The sequence below is a fragment of the Capsella rubella genome, unplaced genomic scaffold (genome assembly GCF_000375325.1).
Source record: "Capsella rubella cultivar Monte Gargano unplaced genomic scaffold, Caprub1_0 scaffold_7, whole genome shotgun sequence".
In the NCBI taxonomy this organism is placed as follows: Eukaryota; Viridiplantae; Streptophyta; class Magnoliopsida; order Brassicales; family Brassicaceae; genus Capsella; species Capsella rubella.
Window position 1 is genome coordinate 16,532,930 of NW_006238917.1, and position 5,747 is coordinate 16,538,676.

Below are 5,747 nucleotides of genomic sequence, written 5' to 3' on the forward strand. Positions count from 1 at the left end.
CTAAGTATGGACTATTACGAGAGTGTGAGATATTAAAGGGTGTGGGCGTTAAGTGGGCCAAACTCTAAGAAGTGGAAAATGAAAATTTTGTTGGTTTTTTCTTTTGGGAAAATTGTAATTTTCCTAAATCTGTTTTGGATATTGAGTGGGAAATCAAATACTGCCCAAATTATTTAACTTCTGCATATAAGAAATTTTTTTATATAAAATCTAAACGGTTTAATTCTGAAAATTTTCTTTTTTTTGTTTTTGACAACATTTTGAGTTAAGTTTAAAGAGTCATATAAAGAGAGGCCAAGGCCCGTTTAGCTAGCCCATAGCCAGAAGCACTACTTCTTCAGCAGGGGTTGATTTTTTACTAAAAATCAATCGGTTTCGAGTGATCCATATCATCCAAATCAGCCAAGGGAATAATTGGTCATGCACCAACAGCTATGCCGACTTTGATGGTTTGGATATCGCGAAGTTAGGGTAAATCTTTGAAAGGGGCTAGATTCCAGACTCTTTCGCCAAACGGACAATGGAAGAAGAGATGCAGTTCGGTTTCTCGTTCACCACAATGAGGGCAGAGCGTAAAATTATCAATCATTCTAGCCATCAAATTATCTCCGACCTGGAGGGCTTTCTGGGCTGCTTTCCACAGTAGGTGCTTGGTCTTTGGGGAGCTTTTGATAGCCCAAATGTTATTTTTCCAGTCGAAAGGTGCTACGGGAGGGTTGGAGGAAGGACGATTTTCAAGGGATAAAGCCCGTGACTTCGCTGGTTCCTTTTCGAGCTCTAAAGCTTCATAGTATCCCGATTTAATCGAGTAAATACCGTCATTGGTGGGGAGCCAAGCCCAACGATCCGTAGCGCCTTTATAGCTCGGCTGAAGGTTTAAGATTTCATCCACATAAGAAGGGAGGAGAGATTGAAGAAGAGGCTTGTTCCAGTTGCGGGTTCCGGGGATCAAGAGATCAACTACTAGGAGATTTTGGGTAGATTTCTCAGGTGGTCCCATTGGGGCGCTGGATTGAGTCAAGGAGAGCCAGTTACTCCTCTATATTGGGGTTGCATTTCTGGATCCAGTAACTCTTCCCAGATTAGGTTTCAGGAGAGTTAGGCCTGCACATATTCTTTTCCAGCCATGAGAGGCTGAGCCACGGGCTTTGCAATCAAGGATATTGGAAGAGGAGCAGTATTTGTCAAGGAGGACTTTAGCTAGCAAACAGGTTGGGTTGGAGAATATACACCAGCTGAGCTTTGCTAGCACGGCTTTGTTGAAGGTTTGAATATCCTTGAACCCTAAGCCTCCGTTCTTAAAATATTTGGTAATCTTTTGCCATGAAATCCAGCATATTTTCTTCTTTCCGTTGTTTGAATCCCACTAGAAACGAGTCAGTATTGATTGTATGCGTTTTGTTAAAGAGGTAGGTAGCAAGAAGCAAGACATGGTATAAGTTGGCATAGTGGCCCGCACTGATTTGAGAAGGGTGAGCTTGCCAGCTGAGAAAAGGAACCTGGATGACCAGCTCAGTAATCTTTGCTTAATACGATCCACAATGTTGCTAAAGAGATCCTTCGTTTTCCTACCAAAGAGTTCAAGTAAGCCTAAACATTTTCCTTTTCCACCCTCTTTCCAAATATTGAGGTCGCTTTTAGCTCTGGCTCTTGTATCATTGGAGGTTTTTACCAAGAATTTAATCGATGACTTGTCCTGATTTATATTTTGGCCTGAAACTTCCTCATACTTTTGCAAGATTCTTTTCAAGGTTTAACAGCTTTGATGATCCGATTTTGCAGAAAACATGGTGTTGTCCGCAAATAGGAGATTGTTAATCCTAGGACTGCATTTGGATACTCTTAGACCAGTTAGGGTGCCTTGCTCTTGAGCTCTCGTACAAAGTTCCGAGAGGACTTCACTACAAATGAGGAAGATAAAGGGTGAGAGGGGATCACCTTGTCTGATACCTCGATAAGGAACGGCCTTTCCTTTCGCTTAGCCATTGAGGAGGTAAGAATAGGTAATAGTTGTAATACATTCCATAATCCATGTGATCCAGAGATGGTGAAAACATAACTGAGATAGAGCTGCTTTGATGAAATCCCATTTTAACCTGTCATAAGCTTGCTCATGTCTGTTTGACAGCCATAAAATAACAATCCTAAAAAATTGTTTATTGATAGATGTCTGTTTCCGGGCATCGAAGGTTTTCAGGTAGTAGAGAGCCTCAGAGCATCCTCAATGGTCAATCCTTAAAAATGAATCTTATGATTTGTTTAGTAGTTTAATTGAAAAATTGATGTTAAGAAGTGTAATTAAATTTTTATGTTTTTATGCAGGATTATTGGTTGGTTCTTAAGCAGTGGATCTTAGGATTAAATTATTAAAAAAATTTTTTAACAATTTTAATTTTTGAAAACTTAATAATTATTGCAAAATAAAAATTTTAAAACATAGATGAGATACAATTTATTTCATAAATAACATAAACACAATTAAGTTTGAAAAATATTATCAAATTCTTCGTCTAAAGCTTGTCCTAATTCATCACGGGAAGATGATGCCATTGAAAGTAGTAGAAAGTATATTATTTTTTGGATTGGTACAAGTAATTGTTTGGATTTGTATGAAAGTTTGGTTTGGATTTTAGGATTTGTGGTTTGGATTTTTAGGATTGGTACAAGATATTAAGAAAGTTTTGATTAGCAAAGTAAAAAGAAAGAGATTAAATGTATAACTTGGTTTCGATTATTTGTCTGAGATTTTAACAAAGAAAAGAGAATGATAAGAATGACATGAAAATAATAATAGAGAATGTCTAAAACAACACAAACACGACCATATATATAGAAAAAATCTCCAATAAGTGTAGTGATGTATTGTGCTGTCCGTGATATATTGTTGTGTCCTTGATGTCTTCTTGTGTCTTGTTTCCTTTATGTCTTCAAGCTCTTTGCAGCTCTCACTTCTCTGATCACATCTCAACCCTACCCTATAAAACAGAGAACAACAATATCAAATTCAAAAGAACAAAACAAATAAGATCCAACTCAAGTCTCAGCTATTCTTAACTCATGAATACTCAAATGTCAAAAATAGCTCATGTGATCACATACCAGTTTAAATCTCTGGCCTCCTCCTCTGACTTCTCTATAGCAAAAACAATTGATACACAAACAAGAACCCACTCCTCGCATAAAACAGAGATAAATAAGTCAAATTCATAAGACAAAAACAAATCAGTCTAGACAAAAACAAATCACTTAACACTTAAAACCTAAGCAAACTCCTTACCATCAAGATCAGAATGGTAAGTCTCATGCACCTTGTCTAGAATTTTTCTTCCAACACCTTTTGCTTCAACATGACGACCATCATCATAGAATATAGCCACCTGTACAAACCCACAAATAACCCCATTAGTCTGAAGTCCTTCACAACCAAATAACAGAATAAGCAAACAATGCAAAAACACTTACACTGTGGTGGAAGAAATGTCCCTGAAGATTAGCCACATCAACTTTAAATGATTAGTCAACAATGGAATTTTTTGATCCCTTGTTCCAAACCCTTTACGAGCCATAGGTACTCTCAAGTTCTTCTTCTCAGCAAGTTCAGTTTTAACACGAACATGTTCCCCATTTGGAGGTATAATTGGTGGAGGAGTTGGTAATGCATCAGTAACCCCACTCCCATTCAAGATCAGCTCCATTAACATTCGTTGAATCCATCTCCTAAACAAAGAAACCACACAAAAAGAAAGTTTAGGCTTCACACAATTATGAGTAAAACACACAATCTTGTTTGAAAACTATGTACATATCCAAACCAAAATAGCTACATCTTAGACAAGATCCAACATATTAATTATTGAAACAATGAACCAACCAAAGAATAACAGACCCTAGCAACAATCCGATTTCACCAAGCTTTGTTTCTCAAACAATCATACCTTACACACCCTAATCCATGTTTCTAATTAGCGTAATTAAAGCCTTATGAACAAATTATCCGTGTTCCCCAAATACCAAAACCCTAATTTCATAATCGGAAGAACCCTAATTTGTAAATACTTAAAATCAGTTCTATTCAAAAATCAGAAGGAAATACGAACCTTGTACTGCCGATTGGTTCTCCTAAGATTCCAATTTTGAACACAAGACCAATTTCGAAGGATTTGGTAAGAGCATCCCGATTTTGAATCGGTTTGTTCGCTGATGAGGTGAATCGAAGCCGCCAGGGAGAAATGGAATCGGTTGACAACGCCACCAAACGGAGCCCAGAGACGATTGATTTCGGCAACAACATCTGATTCGAGAAGAATCGAAGCTTCGTTTTCTTCTTTCGCGAACAGAGAGAGAGAGAGAGAGAGAGAGAGAGAGAGAAATGAAGAAAATGATTTTTTTCCTTTATATATTTATCATCACACCCAATCAAACTTTGCCACGTATACGCCTCTTCCACCTTTTTTTTATCTTATATAACATACGAATCTTAGGTGATTATGTGTATTTTGATTTACATTTAAATGCTAATACACTAAGGATTCACCATTGAGGATGGTCTCATGGGTAATAAGTACGTTGTCTGAGATAGCTTTTTGGGGGACGAAAGCCGATTGATTCTCCGAGATATAAAACTTTAGAAAAGGTTGAAGTCTTTTGGCCAAAAGCTTTGCTATTATCTTGTAATACATAGAGCATAGAGCTATAGGACGGTAGTCAGCTACTGTTTAAGGGAATCGATGGTGATTTTTCCACAAGAGAGATCAGTCATTGCCTCTTCCAGTTGGTTCTTCAAATCCAGGATGCATTCTTGGCAGTTTTTTTGCTGTTATCTAGTCAGTTAATGATAGCATTGCGACAGAAGGTAAGTCTAACCTCTAATTTTGCAACTTCTAGGATCAGGGCCTTAACCTCCTCATTATCTCTCAGCCTTCTATCATATCGTAATAATCCTTTCCTCTTCTTTTTTAGGGGTTCAAAAGAGGTGACAAGAGGACGGTGATCAGAGCCTTCAAACCAGAGATATTCACTTCTTCCCAAGGGCTAAGCCAATATCCAATCACTATTTGACATTACTTTGTCCAATCTACACCTTATTGTATGGGTATATCTTTGACCTCTCCATGACAGGAAGTTCCTAGTGTATTTTAGATCGAAGAGATCACATGACGACATAGAGGACCTTAGGTCTGAGAAGGAGCTTTTCGCTCTAGGGGGGCCTCCAATTTTCTCATCTTTGTGGATAATGTCATTAAAGTAACCCATTAGGAGCCAGGGAGAGGACCTAGAAGCCGAGAAGCTTTTGATTTGGTCCCATATTGCAGCTATTTTTGCTCTTTTCGGTTTCCCATAGACAAAGATAGAGAGGAAGACTTTTCATTTAAACTTATTTCTGATATCGATGTATTGGGTGCATGAGCTTAATACCTCAACTTCCAAATATTGTTTCCAGTACAAATTAAGGCCACCAGATCCTAGATTTGTTGGGGAGACAAAAAAAGGGGGATGAGAATTCAGGCCAGATCATGTTTTTGATTAGACACTCGTTAGAGTTTTTCGATTCCATGAGGAATATTACGTCAGGGCATACTTTCTTGCGTATCTCCTTTAGTCTCTGGACTGTTGTGGGCTTCCCCAGTCCACAACAGTTCTAGCTCACCATCCTTAAGGAATGGAGGTTTCCGGATTCTGAAAATCCGCTCCCTCTTTCTTAATTGCAAGGATGATGTTAGGTTTTTGGGGGGGGGGGGGGGCGTAGG

At 38.3% G+C, this 5,747-nt stretch overlaps 1 long non-coding RNA gene across 1 annotated transcript; it reads left to right on the forward strand.

Annotated features, from left to right (window-relative positions):
- Nucleotides 1-4,785: 4,785 nt before the first annotated feature.
- On the forward strand, nucleotides 4,786-5,428 carry LOC111829320. Its single transcript, XR_002832782.1, has 2 exons — nucleotides 4,786-4,852; nucleotides 4,960-5,428. It is a non-coding gene; the product is annotated as an uncharacterized LOC111829320 (long non-coding RNA).
- The last annotated feature ends 319 nt before the right edge of the window (nucleotides 5,429-5,747 follow it).